The sequence below is a fragment of the Pongo pygmaeus genome, chromosome 12, assembly GCF_028885625.2.
Source record: "Pongo pygmaeus isolate AG05252 chromosome 12, NHGRI_mPonPyg2-v2.0_pri, whole genome shotgun sequence".
NCBI lineage: Eukaryota > Metazoa > Chordata > Mammalia > Primates > Hominidae > Pongo > Pongo pygmaeus.
In genome coordinates this window covers 23,615,322-23,639,469 of record NC_072385.2, presented here as the reverse complement: position 1 = coordinate 23,639,469, position 24,148 = coordinate 23,615,322, and the positions used below count along the sequence as shown (strand labels likewise).

At 39.7% G+C, this 24,148-nt stretch overlaps 1 long non-coding RNA gene across 1 annotated transcript in view; it reads left to right on the top strand.

The window, feature by feature from the left end:
* Positions 1-20,172, top strand: part of LOC129030759 (uncharacterized) — a 49,036-nt gene extending 28,864 nt beyond the window's left edge. Inside the window, exons 4-5 of the long non-coding RNA XR_008500746.2 lie at positions 13,635-13,906; positions 19,290-20,172. This is a non-coding gene — a long non-coding RNA (uncharacterized LOC129030759). The remainder of the gene's footprint in view (positions 1-13,634; positions 13,907-19,289) is intronic.
* Positions 20,173-24,148: the final 3,976 nt, after the last annotated feature.

The following is a 24,148-nucleotide window of genomic DNA, read 5'->3' as shown; positions in this document are numbered from 1 at the left end:
TGAGCAAATGAAATTTCTAACAAGATTGCAAGGTTAATTTATTATTTGAAAGATCAGTTTAATCAGTTTTATTCACCTGGGCGGTTACAGCTGGCAAAACTCAGCAAACTGCACTTTAAAATGGGAGTATTTATTTTATGTAAATTACATTTCAATACAATTGATTTTTTAAAAAAACGTTTCCCAGAGTGCTCAAAGTGGAGGGCAGGGAACAGTAAACATCAGTTGCTTATGTTACAGCTACTAGAAGCCTCCGAATTCCAACGAGACGTGCTTTCAAGCAGGTCTGATCCTTCCCCCGGAGGATACCTCTGACTCAGGTGTGCTACAAATGCATTGCCCCTAGTTGCTTCTATCACCTTAGTGATGGAAGTGAGAAGAGGGTACTGGAGAAAGAAAAGGTGTACAGAGTTCCAAATGTACTTTCTCTTTCCAAAGGACAGTCGTGAAGCCAGTGGAAAGCAAACAAGCTGCTAAAGAAGTCACAAGCGTGTTCTCATACAGTTTGCGATTAACTAAATAGAACATTGAGTCAGTAAAATTTGTTTCACATAGTTCCTCCTCTAATAGGATGAACTTGTGGATTGTGAGATAGGGCTGATATAACCTCTTTTCTCTCTGCCTCTTTTTTTCCCCCAAGGTTTGTGTGCAATACATTAGGAAAAATATAATTGGGCTATAAAGCTACAAAAATGGCTTCCTGGCAGCCTCATACTTGTTTCCATGTGGTGCCTATATTTGGTACTGTGTTCTCATTTGTATTTTCCTACTTGATTAGTTAATGTATGAAGGACAAGCCTGATCTCTACTGTGAATTTCTACCAAGGTATTTTAGTAGAAAAATAAGTATGTAATGGTGCTGTGGACTGCTAAAGTGTGTAAAACCTTAAGAATCTAAAAATATGCTTATTTCCAAGTTTTGTCCCAGAGCAACTGTGCACTCTGATTAAATCACTACTGTTATTTGAAGTTACCCATTTGCATGTCTAAGAAATGGATTCATACTGATTGTCCCATTTTGATCTCAAAAAATTCCTGAATATGAGAGTCGTGATCAAGGGACGCTTCATGAAATGTTCCAAAGTTAAAATATGCAATGAAACTAGATTCATCATAGCCTCATTTAAAATAATTATTTCTAAAATGGTTATTGTTTAATTATAAACTGTATCCTTTTGGGATACTTGGAAGATCCATAGCAGTGTTTACATTTTTGCAGAACAAACATAAGTTATCTATGAAATAATAACTCAGATAGAGATTACTTCCTATTGGCCTTACATGTGAATATAAATAAGTAAAACTTATGAACATAAGCATACTTATTTTATAATTATGTAAATGTGTGTATAATGTTATATATAAGTTCAATAAAGTCATGCTTATACATAGTTTCAATTCATGCTTCTAAAAACCACTCAATGTAGTCATTATCATATGTTAATAAATAATCTCTGAAAATATGCTTCTAGTAGTTGCACAATATTCCATCATAAAGATTGTCATACTGTTTTTAAGTCGTACTTTTGGGTATATAGGTTATATCTGATATTTTTGTGCTACATATATACTATTATAAATCTATTAGTAGTTGATTTTTTTGTCAACACATGATTGTTTTCTCACAACAGTACAAGAGTTGGTTGTAACTTTATTTCCTTCCAACATTTATTTTAGGTTCAGCCGGGTACATGTGCAGGTTTATTATATGGGTAAAATGTGTGTCAGTGGGGTTTGGTGTACAGATTACGTAGTCATCCAAGTAGTGGGCGTAGTATCTAATAGGGAGTTTTTTGATCCTCACTCTCCCCCCACCCTCCACCCACAGTAGACTTTGTGTCTATTGTTCCCTTCTTTGTGTCCTTGTGGACTCAATGTTTAGCCCCCACTTATAAGTGAGAACATGCAGTGTTTGTTTGGTTTTCTGTTCCCGCATTAATTCACTTAGAATAATGGTCTCCAGCTCCATTCATGTTGCTGCAAAAGACATCATTTCATCCTATTTTATAGGTGTGTGGTATTCCATGGTGTATGTACACTGCATTTTTTTAAATCCAGTCTTCTGTTAACAGGCATCTAAGTTGATTCCGTGTCTTTGCTATTGTGAATAGTGTTATAATGAAAATATGCGTGCATATGTCTATAACAGAATGATTTATATTCCTTTGGGTATATACCCAGTAATGGGATTGCTGGGTTGAATGGTAGTTCTGTTTTATTTCAGAAATCTCCAAACTGCTTTCCACAGTGACTGAACTAATTTACATTTCTGATGAAACTGGAGAGTTCCCTGACTCCCCTTGGCAGGATGTGCAACAGGGGTGTGGCTTGTCTGGCCACAGTGTGTGCTGTCAAACCCCTTACTGGGCAGGGGAGCATGCAGACAGGCGGGTGCAAAAGCCAGGGCAAGTGGCCATGGTAGCGTCTAGGAGTGGGTGCCTGCAACTCCCACAGCCCAAGTGGGCATGTGTTACAGTGCAGTCTTTTAGCTGTGCCGTCCATAGACGGCTTAAGTGTTAACCCGTTCAGTGCCCTCTTGGTACCCAGGTCCTTGTCCAGCATCCAGAAAGAATTAAGTTGCACACAGACTTGAGGATGGTGAATGTGGGGGTTTTATTGAGTGGTGGAGGTAGCCCTCAATGGGATGGATGGGGAGCTGGAAAGGGAAGATGATCTTCCCCAGGAGCTTTGCCATCCAGAGGCTGATCTCTCCAACCACTGTCAGCCAAACTTCTCTTGGCATTCAGATGCTGCTTCTCTTCTTTCTGCCACATCATTCTGCAATTCTGCTCTTCTGTTCATCTCCTCATCTGCTTGTCTGCTTCTGGAGCCTGGGGTCTGGGGTTTATATGGGTACAGGATAGGGGGGCATAGTAAGCTGAAAGACAACTTTTGGGTGTAAAAGCAGGAATGCCTGTTCCCATTTAGGGCCATGGGTTTCCAGGCTTGTGGGCAGGTCTTTGCCAGGGAACCACCCTCTTCTATCCAGTATTTCCCTGTCTCCTGTCTATATCACCACCAGCAGTGTATAAGTATTCCCTTTTTTCCACAAGCTCACCACCGTCTGTTATGTTTTGACTTTTTAATAATAGCCATTCTGACTGGTGTCATATGGTATCTCATGGTTTTGATTTTCTGATGATTAGTGATGTTGAGTATTTTTTCATATGCTTGTTTGCCACATGTACATCGTCTTTTGAAAAAATAATCCAGACAGCTTAAGTGTTAACCTGTTCAGTGCCCTTGGTACCCAAGTCCTTGTCCAGCATCCAGGAAGAAGTTGCACACGGACTTGAGGATGGTGAATGTGGGGGTTCGTGTTCTCTGTCTATTTGTAGTGGGTTTGTTTTTTGCTTATTGATTCCTTATACATGCTGAGTATTAGACCTTTTTCAGATATGTAATTTGAAAATATTTTCTCCTGTTCTGTAGGGTGTTCTCTGTTGATAATTTCTTTTGCTGTGCTGAAGCTCTTTAGTTTCATTAGGTCCCACTCATCAATTCTTCTTGTTGCAATTGCTTTTGGAACCTTCATCGTGAAATCTTTGCCAGCGTCTATGTGCAGAATGATATTTCCTAAGTTTTCTTCTAGGGTTTTTATAGTTTTGGGTCTTACATAAGTCCTTCATCCATCTTGAGTTTATTTTTGTATATGGTGAAAGGAAGGGAGTGTACACGCCCCTGTGATATTGTTCCTAATATCCAGGTTGGGAGAGGATAATATTACACTCAATATTGCAGGAGGTGTCGACCACCCTGAATATTGCTATTAATACCCGGGGAGAGAGGGTGATATTACTCCCAATATCATCCTCTTCTCCCACTCCCTGCATAGTAGAAACAATATCAAAGGGGGTCTGTGCAACACGTGCAATACTGGGAGTAATATCCTCCCCCCACCTGGATATTAGAAACAATATCACAGGGGGTTCACCACCTGCGATATTGGGGAGTACTATCATTTTCTTTCCCCATGGATATTGAGAACAATATCACAAGGGCGGTGTACAACCCCTGCTATATTGGGAGTAATATTGTACTCTCCCCACCTAGATATTAGGAACAATATCACGGTGGGGGGGGGGGTTATACACCACTGCAACATTGGGAATAATATCCTTTCTCTCCCTGGATATTAGGAACAATATCTCATGGGTGTGTACACGCCATTCCATATTGGGATTAATATCATTTTCTCCCTTGCTGGACATAAGGAACAATATAACGGGGGGTGTACACTGCCTATGATACTGCCAGTAATATTATAGACTCCCCCAGGGATATTAGAAACAGTATCAAAGAGGGGTGTACATCCCCTGCGATATTGGGAGTAGTATTCTTTCTTTCCCTGGATATTAGGAATAATACCACAAAGGGGGTGTATGCCCCCCATGACATTTTAATTGATATCTTCCCCACTGAATGTTAGGGACAAATTCCCAGGGGGTTGTACACCACCTGCAATGTGGACAGCTGTATCGTTTCTCCCTCGGATATTGGGAACAATATCACAAGGGGGTTGTACACCCCCTGCGATATTGGGAGTAACTTTATACCCTTTCCACATGGATATTAGGAACAATATCACAGGGTGGGTGTACCCCCACTGCGATATTGGGAGTAATATCATCCTCTACCCCTTGGATATTAGGAAAATATCACAGGGAGGGGGTGTACGCCCTCTGTGATATTGGGAGTAATATCATCCTCTTTCCTCTGGATATTGGGAATGATAGCACAGTGGGGCTGTACCTTTTCTGCACTATTGGGAGTGATATCACCCTCTCCCCCTATGGATATTAGAAACAATATCACAAAGGGGGTGTACACATCCTGTGATATTGGGAGTAATACTGTCCACTCTTCCCCGGGATATTAGGAGCAATATCACAGGCGGGGTGTACACCCCCTGCGATTTTATCTGTAATATTATTCTCTCCCAACCTGGATATTAGGAATAATATAACAGAAGGTGTGTACACCACCTGTGACATTGGGAGTAATACCATTCTCTCCCCCCATGGATATTGAGAACAATATCATGGGCGGTTTACATCTCCTGCGACATTTAGAGTAACATCATCCTTTTCCCCCGTGGATATTAGGAACAATATTGCATGGGAAGTGTACACCCCCTGCCATATTGGGAGTAATGTTTTCTCCCTTGCTGGACATTAGGAACAATATCACGGGAATGCACACCCCCTGCGGTATTGCCAGTAAAATCGTCGTCTTCTCCCAGGATATTAGGAACAATATCACAATGGGGGTGTACACACCCTGTGATATTGGAAGTAATATCATCCACTCCCCCCATGGATATTAGGAACAATATCAGAAGGGGTGTACACCCCCTGTGATATTTACAGTAGTATCATCCTATACCCTATGGATATTAGGAACCACAGGAGGGGTGTACACCCACTGTGATATTGGGAGTGATTTCATCCTCTACCCCTTGGATATTAGGAGCAATATCACAAGGGGGGTGTCCACCCTCTGTGATATTAAAAATAACACCAATTCTCTCCCCCTCTGGATACTAGGAATAATATCACAGGGCTGGTGTGCACCCTTTGCGCTATTGGGAGTAATATCACCCTCTCCCCAACTTGATATTAGAAACAATGTCATGGGGGGTGGCGTGTAACACCCTGCGCTGTTGGGAGTAATATCATCTAGTCTTCCCCTGGATATAAGAAAAAATATCACAGAAGGGGTCTACACCTCCTGAAATTTTGGGAGTAATATCATTTTCTCCAAATCTGGATATTAAGAACTGTATAATGGGGGGGAGTAATATATTGGAAGTAATATAATCCTCTCCCCCACTTGATATTAGGAACAGTATGGCAAAACGTGTGTACACCCACTGCGATATGTGGAGTAATACCAACATTTCCCCACCTGGTATCACGGGGGGCGTGTACACACCTTATGATATTGGAAGTAATATTTTCTCTCACTCTGGAAATTAGGAAAAATATCACAGGGTGTGTGTACACTTTCTGTGATTTTGGGAGTAACATACCTTTCCGTCTTTGATATTAGGAACAAGGCAGACAGTGAGGAATGTTGATCCAATAATGACGTGAAGTCTGTGAAAGCTGTAGCTATAAAAAATATTGAGCCATAAATACCATCAGAAATAGCAAAGGGAGCTTTGAAGTGTGCTGAGACTTGTAGGAGGGTGAAGTAAATACCTAATATAATTGTAATAAGTAGTGCTTGGATTATATGTTTTTGATTATTTTTTGTTAGGCTGTGATGGGCTCAAGTAATTGAAACTCCTGATGCAAGTAATACAGATGTATTCAGGAGAGGTACTTCCAGGGGGTCAAGGGGAGAAATACCTGTTGGGGGTCAATGTCCTCCTAATTCTGGAGTAGGGGCTAGGCTGGAATGGTAGACTGCTCAAAAGAATCCAGCGAAGAAAAATATTTCCGAGATAATAAATAGGACTATCCCATATCGGAGGCCTTTTTGAGCAGTTGTTGTGTGGTGGCCCTGAAATGTACCTTGTCAGATACAGATCACCCTTGGTCAGTTGAATACAGATCAATCACTTTAAGCTAAGTCCTTACTAAGTTGATGAGACTTAAACCCACGAAAACTTAACAGCTAAACTCCCTAGTCAACTGGTTTGAATCTACTTCTCCAGCTGCTGGGGGATAAAATGTGAGAGAAGCAGGATTGAAGCTGCTTCTTTGAATTTACAATTCAACATGAAAATCATCTCGGGACTGGTAAAAAGAGGCCTTGACCTCTGTTTTTAGATGTACAGTCTAATGCCCTACTCAGTCATTTTACCGTTTTTTCTCACTTCATTTATGTTCGCTGACAGTTGACTATTCTCAACCAACCATAAAGGTATCGGGACATTATATTTATTATTTGGTGCATGAGCAGAGATAGTCGGTATAGCTTTAAGTCTCCTTATTCGAGCTGAACTGGGTCACCCGGGTACTCTACTAGATGATCAAATTTATAATGTCGTTGTTACAGCCTATGCATTTGTCATAATTTTCTTTATAGTAATACTATAATTGGAGGTCTTGGCAACTGATCAGTCCCTCTGGTAGTTGGCGCCCCCGATACAGCATTTCTCCGCATAAATAATATGAGATTCTGAGTCCTCCCACCTTCCTTCCTATTATTACTTGCGTCCGATATAGTAGAAGCTGACGCTGGAACCGGCTGAACAGTCTCTCCTCCCTTAGCAGGAAACCTAACACATGCAGGCGCCTCTGTAGATTTCACTATCTTTTCACTCCACTTGGCAGGTGTTTCTTCTATTTTAGGGGCTATTAACTTTATTACCACAATTATTAATATAAAACCCCCAGCCATGTCCCAATATCACACACCCCTCTTCGTCTTACAGCAGTTCTTCTATTCCTTTGTCTCCCAGTCCTAGCCGCCGGCATTATTTTATTGTTAACTGACCGCAATCTTAATACTGCTTTTCTCTACCTGGCTGGTGGAGGTGATCCTATCTTGTATCAGCATTTATTCAGATTCTTTGGTCACCCTGACGTCTACATCCTCATCCGACTGGGCTTTGGGATAATTTCCCACATCGTAACATATCATTCTGGAAAAAAAAGAACCATTCGTGTATATGGGCCTAGTGTGACCTATAGGATCAATTGGGTTCTTACGGTTTATTGTATGGGCCCACCGTATATTTACAGTAGGGATGGATGTAGATACATGAGCCTGCTTTACCTCTGCTACTATAATTAATTGCTATTCCTACTGGCTCACTGCAAGCTCCGCCTTCCGGGTTCATGCCATTCTCCTGCCTCAGCCTCCTGAGTAGCTGGGACTACAGGTGCCCGCCACCGCGCCTGGCTAATTTTTTGTATTCTTAGTAGAGACGGGGTTTCACCATGTTAGCCAGGATGGTCTCGATCTCCTGACCTTGTGATCTGCCCGCCTCAGCCTCCCAAAGTGCTGGGATTACAGGTGTGAGCCACCGTGCCCAGCCAGAAGGAATGATTTTTACTCCCCATGTCACGGGATTTACATTCCCCTGCATTATTTTTTGTAATATCCAGGGGGAAGATGAAAATGTTACTCCCCATATAGCATGGGAGAACAGTTCCCTGAGATATTGTTCATATCATCTCTGGCGGGAGAGAATGATATTACTCCTTTTATCGCAGGAAGTGTACACCCCACTTGCGATATTGTTTATAATATCTAGCGGGGGAGAGGATGATGTTACTCCCCATATTGCAGGGGGTGTACAACCCCCTTGGATATTGTTCGTAATATCCACGGGGGGAGGAGGAGATGTTACTATCCATATCGCCGGGGTGTACTGCCCCCTGCCATATTGTTTGTAATATCCAGGCTGGGAAAGGATTATATTACTTCCTATATTACAGGGGATGTACACATCCCTGTGATATTATTCGTAATACCCATGGGGGAGATAATACTACTTCCAATATCGTAAACACCCTGTGTGTACACCCTCGGTGATATTGTTTGTAATATCCAGGGTGGGAGAGGAGTTTATTACTCCCTATAAGGCAGTGTGTGTATACACTCCTCTGTGATATTGTTCGTAATATCCACTGGGGGAGATGATATTACTCCCAATATCGTAAACACCTCATGTGTACACCATCTGTGATATTGTTTGTAATACCCAGTGGGGGAGAGGATGATATTACTTTCCACATCGCAGGGGGTTTAAACTTGTCTGTGATATAGTTTGTAATATCCAGGGGGGAGAGGATTATATTATTCCCCGTATCACAGGGCGTGTACACCCGCCTGTGATATTGTTTGTAATATTATTCCCAATATCCTTTCCCCCCATGGATATTAGGAACAGTATCGCATGGGAAGTGTACACCCCCTGCCACATTGGGAGCAGTAGTGTTTTCTCCCTTGCTGGACATTAGGAACAATGCCACGGGGGGTGCACACCCCCTGTGATATTGACAGTAATATCATCCACTGTAGCCTAAATACTAGGAACAGTATCACAAGGGGGATGTACACACTTGGCGGTATTGAAAGTGATATGATCCTCTCCCGACCTGGATATTAGGAACAATATCACAGAAGGGGTGTACACCCCCTGTGACATTGACAGTAATGTCCTCTCCCCCACCCCGGATATTAGGAACAATACCACAGGGGGGTGTACACCCCCTGTGATATTGACAGTAATATCCTCTCCCCCCCCGATATTAAGAACAATACCACGGGGGGCTGTACACCCCCTGCGATATTGACAGTAATATCTTATCTCCCCTGGATATTAGGAACAATACTACGGGGGGTGTACACCCCCTGCGATATTGGGAGTAATATCCACTAGCCCCTAAATATTAGGAACAATATCACAAGGCAGGGAGTTCATTCTCTGTGATTTTGGGAGTAATGTCATCCTTTCCCCGCCCCTGCATACTAGGAATAATAACACAGGGAGTGTACACTCCCATGGGCTATTGGGAGTATATCACGCTTTTTTCCCATGGGTATTAGGAACAGTATCACAGAAGTGGTGTACACATGCTGCACTGTATAGAACAAAGCAGGCGGAGGAAGGTGGGATAACCTTGCTAGCTGAGGCTTCTGGCTCTCTTTTTTTCTTCTTCCCGTGCAGGACACTTGCTTCCCTTCTTCCTACCCTTGGACACCAGACTCCAGGTTCTTATGCCTTTGGACTCTGGGACTTGCACCAGCGGCTTCCCTGAGGCTCTCAGGCCCTCGGCCTCAGACTGAAGACTGCACTGTGGGCTTTCCTGGTTTTGAGGCTTTTGGACTTGGACTGAGCCACTACTAGCTTCTCTCTTTCCCTACCTGGCAGACAGCCTATTGTGGGACTTTGCCTTGTAACTGTGTGAGCCAATTCACTCTCGTAAGCTCCCTTGTACATATACGTGTATCCCGTTGGTTGTGTCTCTCTGGAGAACCCTAATACATTTTATTTTTTCTCCGATGCCCTTTCCTCTTCTTCTAGGCTTACCTAGACCACCACCGTTCTTTCCCCCTTTCTAAAGTAAAAGTTGTTTTTTTCTCGCTAAATGCATGGTATTCTGCCTGTTTTCCATGGCTTCCCTCAGCCCTGCTCTGTTTATTCTTGCTGTCTTAAGAGGGAATCCCTACGTCTTCCGTGGCTTCTCCCTCTTGGTCTACGTACTGGTTTCTGTTGTTCTCAGAGACACCCTGAGACCTTTTACATCTCACTGTCACTTCTTGGAAGGGCTCTCTCTATCTCGTCTGCCTGCTGAGCAACCTTGGGGGAGACACGGGCACTCTTGAGTCACTGAACTTGAGCTGTTTGGTGTTGGTATGTTAATTTATCTTCTTAGACCACTTACCACTTCCTTAACTTGAAAAGAGAAGAATAATTATTATTTTCCATGGTTGATATGAAGAGTAGAAATAACTTACACAAAATGCATTGCAGTTAAGTGATAATAAATGGCCATGAATGCCCTTATTTATGTTATTCTATCAGCCTTGGCTCAGATACCATCTGCTCTGTGAGCTCTGCTTTGAATCATATCTGCTTCTTCTGTGGGTTCCTTGTGCTCTGTTCTTAACTACTTTAAAGCAGTAATTGTTCTGATTCTAATTAGTGATCCTTCCCAATAAAATTTTAATTTTGTAGATCTCTTCCCCCCACCCCTGCCCCAGCCTAACCAGTGTTTTCTTATTTTTTTGTGTACAGGCTACATCACTGGTCTTCTTTTATTTGTGGCTAAATAAATGTTGTGTTGGAAGAGTAAAGAGTTCCCAGTTCCATGGGACCTATAGTTCTACAAAATGAATATATACACAATCCATGTAAATATTTCACTTTTTGGACAATTTTTAAATTTTTAAATTTTTAAGTTTAATTTGTGCGTATTTGTATGTTAGTGAGACCAGAGATGGCGGCGGCGGGGAGCGGGGGGTCTCACCATGTTGCCCAGGCTGGTCTTGAACTCCCCTTCAACTGCCCCCCTCCTCACCTGGCCCCCTCACCTTGCCTTCTCCCCTCTCCTATGCCAGCCCCTGCCATTCCCCACCGCCTCTGTAGACTGCAAGACTCAACAAGTGACTTGCTGAGCAAACCCTGCGGAGAAGAGGTCTGTTTAGGGACACAGGAGGCCAAGTACACAAAAAGGCAAAAGAACTAGCATGCCTTTTTCAATGGATGTCTATTTTACAGGGCTGGCTTCAGATTGTTGTTATAGCTTTAAATAAAAGGACCGTTTTGTCATCTCGGCCCGTGGCCTACATTATTTCTTTACTGTCCATTGTCCTGGGTGCTTCACTAATAATTTAACAGCAGTTTTTTTTCTAAATTTTAAATCATGATCCATTGCATCGCTGTAAGAGTAATCAGAGGTAAAGTAGGGCTTGAAACTGCCTGTAATTGGTTACTTACTGAGATCTTAACATAATTGTCAGGTGAGGGGGTGAAGTTTTAAGTAGCGCTAAGTGGAATAGAAATTAAATGCACTGAAACTGCAGTGTCCAATTCAGTAGGCGCTAGCCACTTGTAACTGTTGAGCACTTGAAATGCTGGCTGGTCCTAATTGAGATGTGTTGTGTTAAATACACTGGATTTTGTCGTTGGAGTAGGAAGAACAGTGTAAAATATCTGCTTGATAACTTTTTATATTGATTACATGTTAAAATTATTATTACTATGATTACTATTTGGGACATATTGAGTTAAGTATATTTAAAATTAATTTCACCTTTTTCTTTTAATGGGGCTTACTGGTATATTTAAAATTACATATGTGGCTCACATATTTATTGGACAGCACGGCTCTAGAAGTTTAGGAAGAAATAAGAAAAACAGAATAGGTAGCGGCAGTAGGAAGTTTGCCCTCCTATAAGACTGATTCCAATAAAAATAATAGGTGATAGTTTTAATTGGCTTTTTCCTACTAGAAAAAGTAAGTGTACTTTACATGCCTCTTTGTTCTCCCTCTTTCCCCTTCAATTTAGTGGTTAGCGTGTATTTACTATATCAGGCTTAATATTCACTAATAAGCAGTGGTAAGAAGACTTAGGTAAATGATTCCCTGATGAACACACTTGATTTTCAAAGCACTTTCCTAACCCGTTTTTAATTGGTATAGAGTCAAAGGCAGATGGCTTATTAGTAGTCATCTCATTTAAATCTCATGGAATTTTCCTGCTAAATTCTCAAAGTAAACAATTTGTTGTAGGATATTTGGTCAAGCGTATGGAAGGGACAGCATAGGACATGTGGTACTTCATTTCCAAATTGCTTGAGATGGTTTTCATTATAATCATACATTATTCGCTTCTGGTTTTCCAGAAAAGCCAGCTAAACCTGTGGTTCATTTAGATGTAAATGAAATATCCTCAAAGGATTGCGCAAAGTAACTTATGCAACTTGAATATATATTTTTTCTGTAGGGTGTTTATCCAAAATTATCTGGCCATTTGCTGCAATTTACAGTTTTTTAGAAAACACCAAATATTTTTCAAGTTAGAGATGTTTTAATAAAAACAGTCATTTTGAGCTGGCAGCAGCCAAATAAAATAGCCCTTGATTTCACAGTTGAGAATTTGAAATTGGAAGGTAATTAACATATGTAAGGATGATGTATTTGCTTCCTGGCTTATAGGAATTAGCCAAGTTGTTTTTTGAGGGATGTTGTTGCTGTATATGTCCCACCTATTTTGCTTCCTTACTGAACAATGCAAGTTTGAGACAGAAATATTTGAGAACATTTTTATCAGTAGCGACATTTTGACATTTTGATAGTGAACATTTTATATCTTCTGTCAACTTAAAATGTTTGTATCTTCTGTCAACTTAAAATGTTTAATTTTGTTATAGCCAAATAATTTGGCTATAATGTTTAATTTATACAAACATTAATATAAATATTTAAACATTTTGTATCTTCTGTCAACTTAAAATGTTTAATTTGTTATAGGCAAATAATTTGGCTGTAATTGATAATTTAATTTATCAAATTAAATTGCTTTTTTTCCCTTTAGACTTTCTTCAGTCACATCAATCACTTAGAAGTAAGCTAGATGTAATATAATGAAATGCTTAAAAGAGCTGTGTATCTTCATATTACACTTACAGTGATTTTCTGTTGTACCCATTATGTTCTACCTGCAGCTAGTTGACGTAAAGAGAGGGCATTTAACTGTCAAGGGAACCTGAGAGGAGACTGTAGAAATCTGGAAAGTCTCTTGGATCTTTGAGGGATTTTGGGATGCAGAGAGTGGGGCTGGGATCTCTGGCTAGGTTGGAGCCAGCCTGCATTTTTTGTATCTTTATCTTGGAAGCAAACTTAGAATGCAGAAATAGATGTGGCCTGGATGCTGCCAACTCTAGCCAACCACTAAATCTTAAGGTGGGAGAGATGCAGGCTTTGGCTGGGTGCTAAGCTGCTATAGCTGGTTGAATGTAGAGGTCACTATCTTTTCTGAATACTTGTAAGTAAATTAAATCATTCTCTACTCTCGTATGCCTGCCAACCTAATGGGAAATCGCTATAGAAAAGATGGTTTAAATTTTAGTCTTTGAAGTGGTTTATGCACGTTTCTGGAATCAAGATTTAATGCAGACTTGGACTGGATATTGAATATTTTTGATTTGTCTACTTTTCTCTCCATAGGGAGCTTATAGCTTCATTGCACCATGTGTGGCATTTGGGTCCTGTTTGGCAGCAATGACTGCCTTTCTGTTTAGTGTCTGTGTGCTATGAAGATTGCACACAGGGGTCCAGATGCATTCTGTTTTGAGAATGTCAATGGATACACCAGCTGCTGCTTTGGATTTCACCGGTTGGTGGTAGTTGACCCGCTGTTTGGAATGCAGCCAGTTTAAGTGAAGAAATATCCATATATGTGGCTCTGTTACAGTGGTGAAATCTACAACCATAAGAAGGTAAGGAAAAAGAAACCAGATGTCTGGATGCGATTAAACTTCAGAGCTTGTTGGTTACGATGATATTATATATTCTGTATCATGCTTTTTACTTTGCAAAGCATTCTATGTTATCTCATTTGCTCTAAGTATGTAGATAGGGAACTGATAAATAAAATGGTGAGTGAAATGACTTGGTCACAAAAAGAGTGATAAAACTCTCAGAATTTTTTCTCCTTCTCCCCAGCTTTTTGTTTTGAAAAAAATTCTAACATACAGAAAAAAACAGAATAGTGAGCACCTAGATTGAATAATCATTGTTTTGCCATATTTGCTTGATTTTGCTTTCTACACACACACACACACACACACACACACACAGTTTTTTGCCAAATCATTTCAGAGTATGGTGCAGATTTTGTGACACTCCTAAATATATAAGCATTTGTCTCCTAAGAATAAGGACATTTTTCTACATAACATCAATACCATTATTAAACCTAAGAATCCATAATACCACCTGGCCGGGTGCGGTGGCTCACGCCTGTAATCCCAGCATTTTGGGAGGCCGAGGCAGGCAGATCACGAGGTCAGGAGGTCAAGGAGGTCAGGAGGTCGCTGGCTAACATGGTGAAACCCTGTCTCCACCAAAAATACAAAAATAAATCAGCCAGGTGTGGTGGCGGGCACCTGTAGTCCCGGTTACTTGGCTGAGGCAGGAGAATGGCGTGAACCCGGGAGGTGGAGCTTGCAGTGAGCCAAGATTGAGCCACTGCACTCCAGCCTGGGAGACAGAGCAAGACTCTGTCTCACACACACACACACACACAAAAAACCATAATACCACCTAATATCCAGTTTATACTTAAATTTCCTTAAGTGTCTGGAGGATTTTTTGTTTTTTTTTTTTTTTTGAGACAGAGTTTCAACTTTGTCACCCAGGCTGGAGTGCAGTGTTGCGATCTCGGCTCACTGCAACCTCTGCCTCCCAGGTTCAAGCTATTCTCCTTCTTCAGCCTCCTGAGTAGCTGGGACTACAGGCCCACCTGTCACCATGCTTGGCTAATTTTTTGTATTTTAGTAAAGACAGGGGCCCAGGGTGGTCTGGAACTCCTGAGCTCAGGCAATCTGCTCACCTTGGCCTCTCAAAGTTATACCAAGAATATCTTTATAGCTGGTTTTTGTTTGTTTTGAGCCAGATTTCATTCAAGGTTCATGCATTTGGTTGTGATGTTTCTTGGTATTTTTTTGAGACTTCTTGATAGATACCTGTCATGCACTGATAGAGATTTATATCCTAACTGTTTTGGACATTTTTATCTCTGAATTAATAGCTTTTGTCATTGTTTGTTGTCTGCTCATGGGAACACTCTTAATAATAGTCTTCTTGTTCAAAAAGTTTTGAAATAGTTATTCAAGAAATTCCTTTCACACATTTCTTTATTCCTTTATTAAGGGCCTAATATGCACCAGACATCATTTTTCTAGGTGATTGTAGATGAAATGGTGAAAAGGAAAGGCAAGAATGGAATTTCCTGCTAGTGGGAAGTTAGAAGAGAGTATTGAAACTTTTTTCTTTCTAAGTCAAATCAGTGTCATATACATGAGAATGCTAGGCGGTATGATGGCATTATCAGCTTGGCTTTCTCCTTAAATGAAATAGGAAGTGCCCTGTTTTACTTGGACAGTGGTGTTTTTTTTTTTTTTGCTAAAACGTTACTAGAAGTTAAATATTTTGAAAATAATTAATTTCTGTTCTAAATTAGTCAAATGTTAATATTTGTAAAACTAGAGAAGTTTGTTCCATTGCTTCTACCAAGCATCTCAGCTTATGTAGTTGGGGCAGCTGGAAATCTAATGAACAGGATGTATATTTTAGGCTTATATAAAGTATTATGCAACATAAGCTCAAAAATACCCCCTACCACCTTTTTGATAAAAGTAAAGTTTGCTACTACTAATAAAATACAGCCAGAGGTGTGCTGGGAGTGGAGGGGGACTGAGTGAAAGAAAGTAGGAATGGGGTAAAGGCTGGGGCAAAGAGCAGGCCCTCTCCCTGCAGGGGAGGATCAGGGGCCTGCAGCCAAGTTAAATGACAGCGTGACTTCAGGAGGCCAGATTTGAGGGCTTTTATCTAAGATGCAGCATCGGAGTTTGGTTTAAGAGAGTAGGAAGTGATACCTCTGTTACCCAAAGGACCTTCTCTTTTTTAAATAAATTACCTGCAGAGTTTAGGCCAAAGAGGTGGCAAGGTAGATTTGGGAAACTGTTGCTTGCTAATATCACCAAATGCTTTTTTTTTTTTTTTTTTTAACTTGGTGGAGGCTTTAATTGGGGCAAGGACATTTTTATACAAAGATAGAGAAAACAATCGCCTTTGGAATTTGATTCCTTGCACCACGGCCTCGCTAGCACCACTCCACATGCTTGATGATATTTAAAATTTCTTCACAGGGAAAAAGCTTTTCATCTCACAATTAGAATCAGGCTTAACTTGCTTTTTGAAGAGGTAGTATGTAATTTGTGTTAAGATATAAATTACCAAGATTTTTATATCTTGAAACAGATTTAGATGATAGAGTGAGGTAGGTGGTGGTGGTTGGTGGGAAGGGGTAGTTTGTTAGAGAGGATATTAAGAGTTGGGATTTTCAATGTGAGAGAGGTGAAGGTTTGAAAATAAGTAAGAAAAGCACTAAAAGGATGAAGTCAAGGGCTTCTGAGAGCCAGGATGATAGATTCTATTTCACAGTTTAACACAGGATCACCATAGACCAAAGCAAGTTTATAACTAAGGCAATGAAGATCATCTGTCTCCTCCCTTCCCCATTAATTGTGAACTTTAGTTTCATAAGCTCCTAAGAGGCAGAAAACAAGTCGGAGACCCGTCATCTATTTGGGAGTATATGGCATGTATCTATTGTCCTAGGTGCTGGGTTTATTTTTTTCAGCTAATGACAGTTTTCCATGCTTTATGGTCACTTACCCTTCAGGCAGTTCAGCCCAGAACAGTCAGCAGAATGTTTCCAGACCCCACCTGCTAGTTACAGATCATCCCTGATAGAGCAGAGAGGGGTGACCAGGTAGTGGCTTTATAGTCACTGGAGGCAAAACCCATTTTTGGACAGTTCATTGAGGGCTTACAGACAAAAGGTTCACAAATTATGGAGTGAGCTGGATGGAGTGTGAAGCATATTTATGGGTCGTGCACATACATAATAGGTTTAGTTTTTGAGATTTGAAAACATGTTTTAAACTTAACCTAGGATTTCCACCTGATTTAAACCTCTTCTTTCTGTAATGTCAGCCAAAAATGTGAGTATGACATACAAAGAGTAATACATCAAGGACTTTTCATCCTCATAGTTTGCCAGTGATGGTGGAGAGTGTCAGAATTGGGGAGTAGCCTAATCAAACCTCCTTACTCTGCATGCAGTGGCAGACAGTCCCTTTGCTGTTCCTTTGGGGCATGCAGACTAATAAAGCGCCACCATCATTTTATCTCTCAGTGAGGGGTAGTTTTAATGCTACTGCAGTGGTGGAAGCACTGGGCGTTGTCATCCACCCCTGAGGACAAGCAGCTTTGTTTTGGAATATGTATGTGTTATTGTGATGGAGCCATTTTTCAGGGAATGATGCCAAATGATGTTTGTCCCTTTGCTTTACATTTTTATAGCTAGGTCTTTGAAGCTGGACTGAAGGAACTTCTTAGCCAATACTGTCTTCTCAAACCAAAAGTTTACAGTTGCGGAAGATACGTTTTTTAGTGTCATGGCAACCAAGCAACCTATTACCTTAACTTCAGAGATTGAGCATCCCTAATCTGAAAATCTGAAATTTGAAATGCTCCAAAACCTGAAACTTTTTGAGCACTGACATGACACTACATGTGGATTTTGATGTCCCAGTCAAAATGCAGGTGTACAACACACAGTTTATTTGACGTTCTCTAGTGAAAAAAGACCCTCTCAGCCCCCTTCAGCTGCAGTATAACTTTTCTACACGTGCTCAGATTTCCCCATGCAAGCACGCCCACAAAAGGTCACAGAATGGCACACGTGCAAGCTGGACACGCCCATGGCAGGATCCCCACAGATGGGACCTAAGTGCATTACCCGTTTTGTATTTTTGCTTATTCTCTGCTCTGTGGTGTTAACATACTGAAAATGTCAATAAGGCCTGTAGATAATCCCTACAAGCAGCAATGATAAGGCAAAGTAGAAACACTTGTAACACAGAAAGTCAAGCTGTTGGAGAAATTGGACTGTAGTGTAAAGGTATGGATGACATGGTGAAAATGTGTGATAGAGGTATTGAAGCTATTGAAGGACTAGAGCTACCTGCATTCATAACAGAACAAGAGGTCATGTCAGTTTATAAAATTAGAGACTTCCAAGACAAAAGCCATTGATAATGAGGCAGATGACTCTGGAGAAACATTATAAAAAGTCATCTGGCAGAATGCGTCCTCAGCCTCAGAGGGCTGACCTCCTAGTTGCTCAACTCTTCTGATAGTTCTTCTCACCTAAAAAAAGAAAAAAAATACAATGTACAGTGACCTTTTAATCAAAACACATCTTTGTAGGTGGAGCCTGAAAGCTTGCCATTGTTTGTACAGCTGTTTAACAGCTGATGCAGGTATTCTGGTGATGCTACTGTGTTGCTTATTATTTTTTACTGTATTAATGGTATGTCATATTTTTTACTTATGTGTGAATAAGTGTGTGAAAATGATTGCTCATCAGTAGCATATAAATTCAGAGTCAGAAATGATGGTCAGTGATGTCAGCCACAGATTTTCCGCATGGTAGCTGAGATAGTGACACCTTTGCTTTCTGATGGTTCCGTGTACACAAACTTTGTTTCATGCACAAAATTATTTGAAATTTTATATAAAATTAGCTTTAGGCTATGTGTATAAGATATGTGAAACATGAGTGAATTTCACGTTTAGACTTGGGTCTCATCCCCAAGATATCTCACGTAGATGCAAATATTCTAAAATCCAAAAAAAAATTCCAAAACCCAAAACACTTCTGGTTCCAAACATTTCAGATAAGAGATATTCAATTTGCCTATATATAAATATTTATGTATCACATACATGGTACGTATATAATATGCATTTCCATTGCTCTACAGGTTGCTATTCTGGTACATTCCCATTATATTCTGTTTATCAGACTGCAACTAAAACTTTCATGGATTCAGCTTTATGTTGAACAGAATTTGCAGAATTATGAGTTGAAGCAAACCCTAGTTTGATAATGCTATGATTCTTCTAAATCACGAAAGTGCATGAAATGATTTTAGAGCTCCAGAAATACTGAAGCAACTTTGCAATAAAAAATTATTAGTGAATGCACAAGGAGTCTATAACGTTTTGGTTTTGCTATTGCTTCCTAAGGTGCAACACTATTTTGAATTTGAATACCAGATCAAAGTGGATGGTGAGATAATCCTTCATCTTTATGACAAAGGAGGAATTGAGCAAACAATTTGTATGTTGGATGGTGTGTTTGCGTTTGTTTTTCTGGATTCTGTCAATAAGAAAGTGTTCCTGGGCAGAGATACATAAGGAGTCAGACCTTTGTTTAAAGCAGTGACAGAAGATGGATTTTTGGCTGTATGTTCAAAAGCTAAAGGTAATAGTAAATTTATCTATAGATTGTCTTTATTGTCTTGGTCGTGTGTTTTCTTTTAAATTCTATTTGAAAATCTCTTAGCAATCCAGAATTTTACAAGTGACTAATTAAGTCATGAGTTCTTACCTTTTTTAAAAAAACAGAGGAGTTGTACTCTCCTTTTCAGCACTTAAATTCTGTAATCCTTGAAGGATGGGTCTTTAGTGTAGTCATTTATTTTTTGCTGTGCTAACATGCTCTGCATCTAGCTTGATCGCAAGTGCAGTTTTAAGTTTTCCTGTGTCATACTGTAATGGTAGGGTTGGCTCTGCAATTATTGCCCTGTGGTACTTTGTCACAGTTATAGCACAGCAAATACTAGGATTTCTAAAACAGCTTTATTGGTAATTCACATACCATGTAATTCACCTACTCAAAGTATACAGTTCAGTGGTTTTAGCATATTCACAGATGTTGGTAACCAACATTCCAATCAATTTTAGAATTGTTTCTCCACCTCAAAAAAAAACAAATAAAATCCTATGCCCTTTACCTTATTTTATTTATTTTTATTTATTTATTTATTTATTTATTTATTTATTTATTTAAGAGATGGGGTCTTGTTCAGTCGACCAGCCCAGGCTGGAATGCAGTGGTGTAATCATAGCTTAGTGCAGCCTTGAACTCTTGGGCTCAAGTGATCCTCCCACCTCAGTCTCCCTAGTAGCTAGGAGTACAGGCATGGACCACAACACCCTGCCTCGTGTGCCCTTTAGCTTTCAATTCCATCTCTCCACATCTGTCATCTGCACCCCTGCAGTTGTAGCACTGGCAATCACCAATCTTTCTGTCTCTGGATTCCCTATTGTGTGTGTTTCATATAAATGGGATTATATATCATATGGGCTTTTGTTACTGGATTCTTTCACTTGGCATAATGCTTGCAAGATTTGTCTATGCTGTAACATGTATCAGTACTTACTTTTTATGGCCAAATGATATTCTGTTACATGGATACACTGGATTTTGTTTATCCACTTGTCAGTTGATGGACATTTAGGACATTGTTAACCCCTTTTGGCTATTACGAATAATGCTGCTATAAACATTGGTGTACAAGTTTTTGTGTAGACATTTTTCTTCGGTGTATATCTGGAGCAGAATTGCTCGGATGCATGATAACTGTCTAATTGAGGAACTGCCAAACTACTTTTTGAAGTGGCTGCATTATTTTTTATTCCTTCCAGCAGTGTATTAAAATTTCAGTTTCTCCACATCTTCACAAACACTGTGACTTTTTAATTGTAGCCATTCTAATGTATGTGAAATTGTATCTCATTGTGGTTTTGATTTGTATTTTCCTGTTAACAGTAATGTCTAGTGTCTTATTGCATGCTTATTGGCTGTGTGTATATCTTCTTTGGAGAAATATTTGTTGAGATCTTTTGCCATTTTTTTCCTGCTAGGGATCATTTTATTTTAAAAACATAATGGACTCTTTTTTTCTAGCAGTTTTAGAAAAAATAGAAAAGTGCGGAGAGTTCACATATGCTCCCCTGCAATGCCCCCACCCAGTCTTCCCGACTCTTAACATCTTGCGTTACTGTGCTACATTTATTAGATTCGATGAACTGATACTTAATCTGAAGTTCATAGTTTACATAGCATTCACTCTGTGTTTTATAGATTTTTGGATTTGACAAATGTATAATGTCATGTACCCACCATTACACTATTATGTAGAACAGTTTCATTGCCCTAAAAATCTCCTGTGCTCCACTGATTCATTCCTCCTCCTCCTCTTCCTCCTACCTCCAGTCATTACTGAGCTTTTTACTCTCTCTAATTTTGCCTCTCCCAGAATGTCATGTAATAGATCATGTAGTGTGTGTCCTCTTCAGACTGGCTTCTTTCACCTAGCAATATACATTTAGGGTTCTTCTGTGTTTTTTATGGCTTGATAGCTCATTTTTTAAATTGCTGAATAATATTCCATTTGTTTGCATGTATTGCAGTTTGTTTATCCATTCTTGAATTATCCATCTCTAATTGGGTTGTTTTGTCTTTTTATTACTGAATTGTAATTGTTCCATATGTATTGTAGACACAAATCCCTTGTGTTCATCAAGGTTGCAGGATACAAGATCAATATACAAAAATCAATAGTATTTGACACACTTCAACTGAATACTGCATACTTACAATGAGCAATCAGAAAATGAAATTAAGAAAGCAACTTCATTTACCATAGCATCAACAATAATAAAATACTTACTAATAAATTTAAGAAGTGTAAAACTTGCACTCTGAAAACTATAAAACATTGTTGAAAGAAATGAAAGAAGATCTAAATAAATGTAAAAGTATCCCATGATCATGGGCCGAAGGCTTAACATTTAAGATGGCAGTCCTCCCTAAACTCATCTGCAGATTTAACTTCATCCCTGTCAGAATCCCAGATGAGTTCTTTGTAAAATCGACAAGCTGACTCTCAAATTCATGTGGAATTGCAAGGGACTGAGAATAGCCAAAATAATCTTTTGAAAATGAGGAACAATGTAGGAGAACTCATACTTACTGACTTTAAAACTTACTACAAGACAATGGTAATAACGACAATATAATACTGGCAGAAGGATAGATGTATAGACCAGTGGGATAGAAATGAGAGTCAGATACGAACCCATACATATATAACCAACTGATTTTTGACAAGGGTGCCAAGATTATTCAGTGGGGAAGGAAGTTTGAAAACTGGCACAGGGACAACTAGATATGTAAACATGCAAAACCTGGAGTAGGACCTTTACCCAACACCATATACAAAAACTATGGATACAAAAAAAATGAATCAAATGGATCCATTTTGAGCTAATCCACATAAATGTAAAGACTAAAACTATAAAATCCTGAGAAGCAAACATAGGAGTAAATTGTCATGATCTTGGATTTGGCAAAGTTTTCTTAAATATGAGACCAGCAACAAGAATAAAAATTGATGAATTGGACTTCATCAAAATTAAACATTTTTGCACTTCAAAGGACACCATCAAGAAAGTGAAAAGACAACCCACAAGATGGAAGAAAATACTTGCAAATCATTTATAGCAGTTTTTGATGGTAAACTTGAAGAAGACTTTTTTTTTTATTTTTTGTTTTTATTATACTTTAAGTTCTAGGGTACATGTGCACAACGTGCAGGTTTGTTACATATGTATACATGTGCCATGTTGGTGTGCTGCACCCATTAACTCCTCATTTACATTAGGAATATCTCCTAATGCTATCCCTCCCCGCTCCCCCCACCGCACGACAGGCCCCGGTGTGTGATGTTCCCCATCCTGTGTCCAAGTGTTCTCATTGTTCAGTTTCCACCTATGAGTGAGAACATGTGGTGTTTGGTTTTCTGTCCTTGCGATAGTTTGCTCAGAGTGATGGTTTCCATATATATATATGTCAGTTCCCAGGACTGCTGGGCAAGCCTGGGAAAGAGAGTACCTGGAGAAAGCAGCCTCCTGCTCCCCTGTGCCACCTTTGAGCCTGATGATCATTTGATGTGGTACTATATAATCACATCCAGTTTACCCTTTGAAATTCCTTGATGGTTCTTTTCTATATCCTTGACACTGTCCTTTTACAGACCAAATAATCTTATCTGGAATACTACAACAGTTTTCTTTTCTCAGTGTTTTTAGAATAACCTGTCAAAAACTCATCTGACTATAGTAGTACCTGCTTACAACCTTGTAATTAGTCCCCATTCCTTACCAGGCTGTGTAGCGCACTTGAGCCCCGCTAGGTGGTGAGGGAATCTGGGTCCTTTTTCTGGTATTTGAATTCAGTGCTACATAGGTTACTGGCTGGGTTGACAATCTCAAATTGTAAATCATGAGTATGCTATGTAGATAGTCTGTCACGATTCACAATAAAACATTGACATTTATGTCAAAGATCATGGTGATGTGAGGTTGGGTACTGTCTGTGAAATTAATTGAGGAAATTTAAATTATATGGTTTTATTTACATATAGTGTATAACAACTAGTTAAGGGATAGATGTCTTCTTATCTGACTTTAAAGTATCTAAGAGTGGATCATTGTGCTTGTTAAAGTTCTGGGAACCATGGCTATTTTCTGAAAATACCTCAGTGATGACAAATAAATGACTACCAGCCTATCGTAACATTAGGACTCCAGTTCATCCCTTTGCTTCATAAGTGTGTCTTTTCCTTTCGTATGTATTTGCTTTAGTATAGAAAATAGGTTTTCTTGATTAGAAATCTAAGAAGAATAAATTGAAAACTGGAGATTTTTCTATTGCTTTGGATTCCTAAAAGTTAGTGTAATTTGGCAGTATATCCTTGTGCCATTATTGTCTCTGGTAAGTAGATGGTAGGGCTTTGGGTGATTAAAATTTTTTTCCTATTTTGCTTATTTAATGGGCATGTGTTTGTATTAAAAAGGGGAAAATAAATAGGAATGTAGAAGATGTTAACTAATTGTGAAAGTTATTGGGAAGGGTTACCTAATTTAAAAGTTGGCCAGCCATGGCAACACTGCCTGTACTCCCAGCTGTGGGGGAGGCTGAGGCACGAGGATGGCTTGAGCCCGGGGGATGGAGGTTACAGTGAGCTATGATTGTG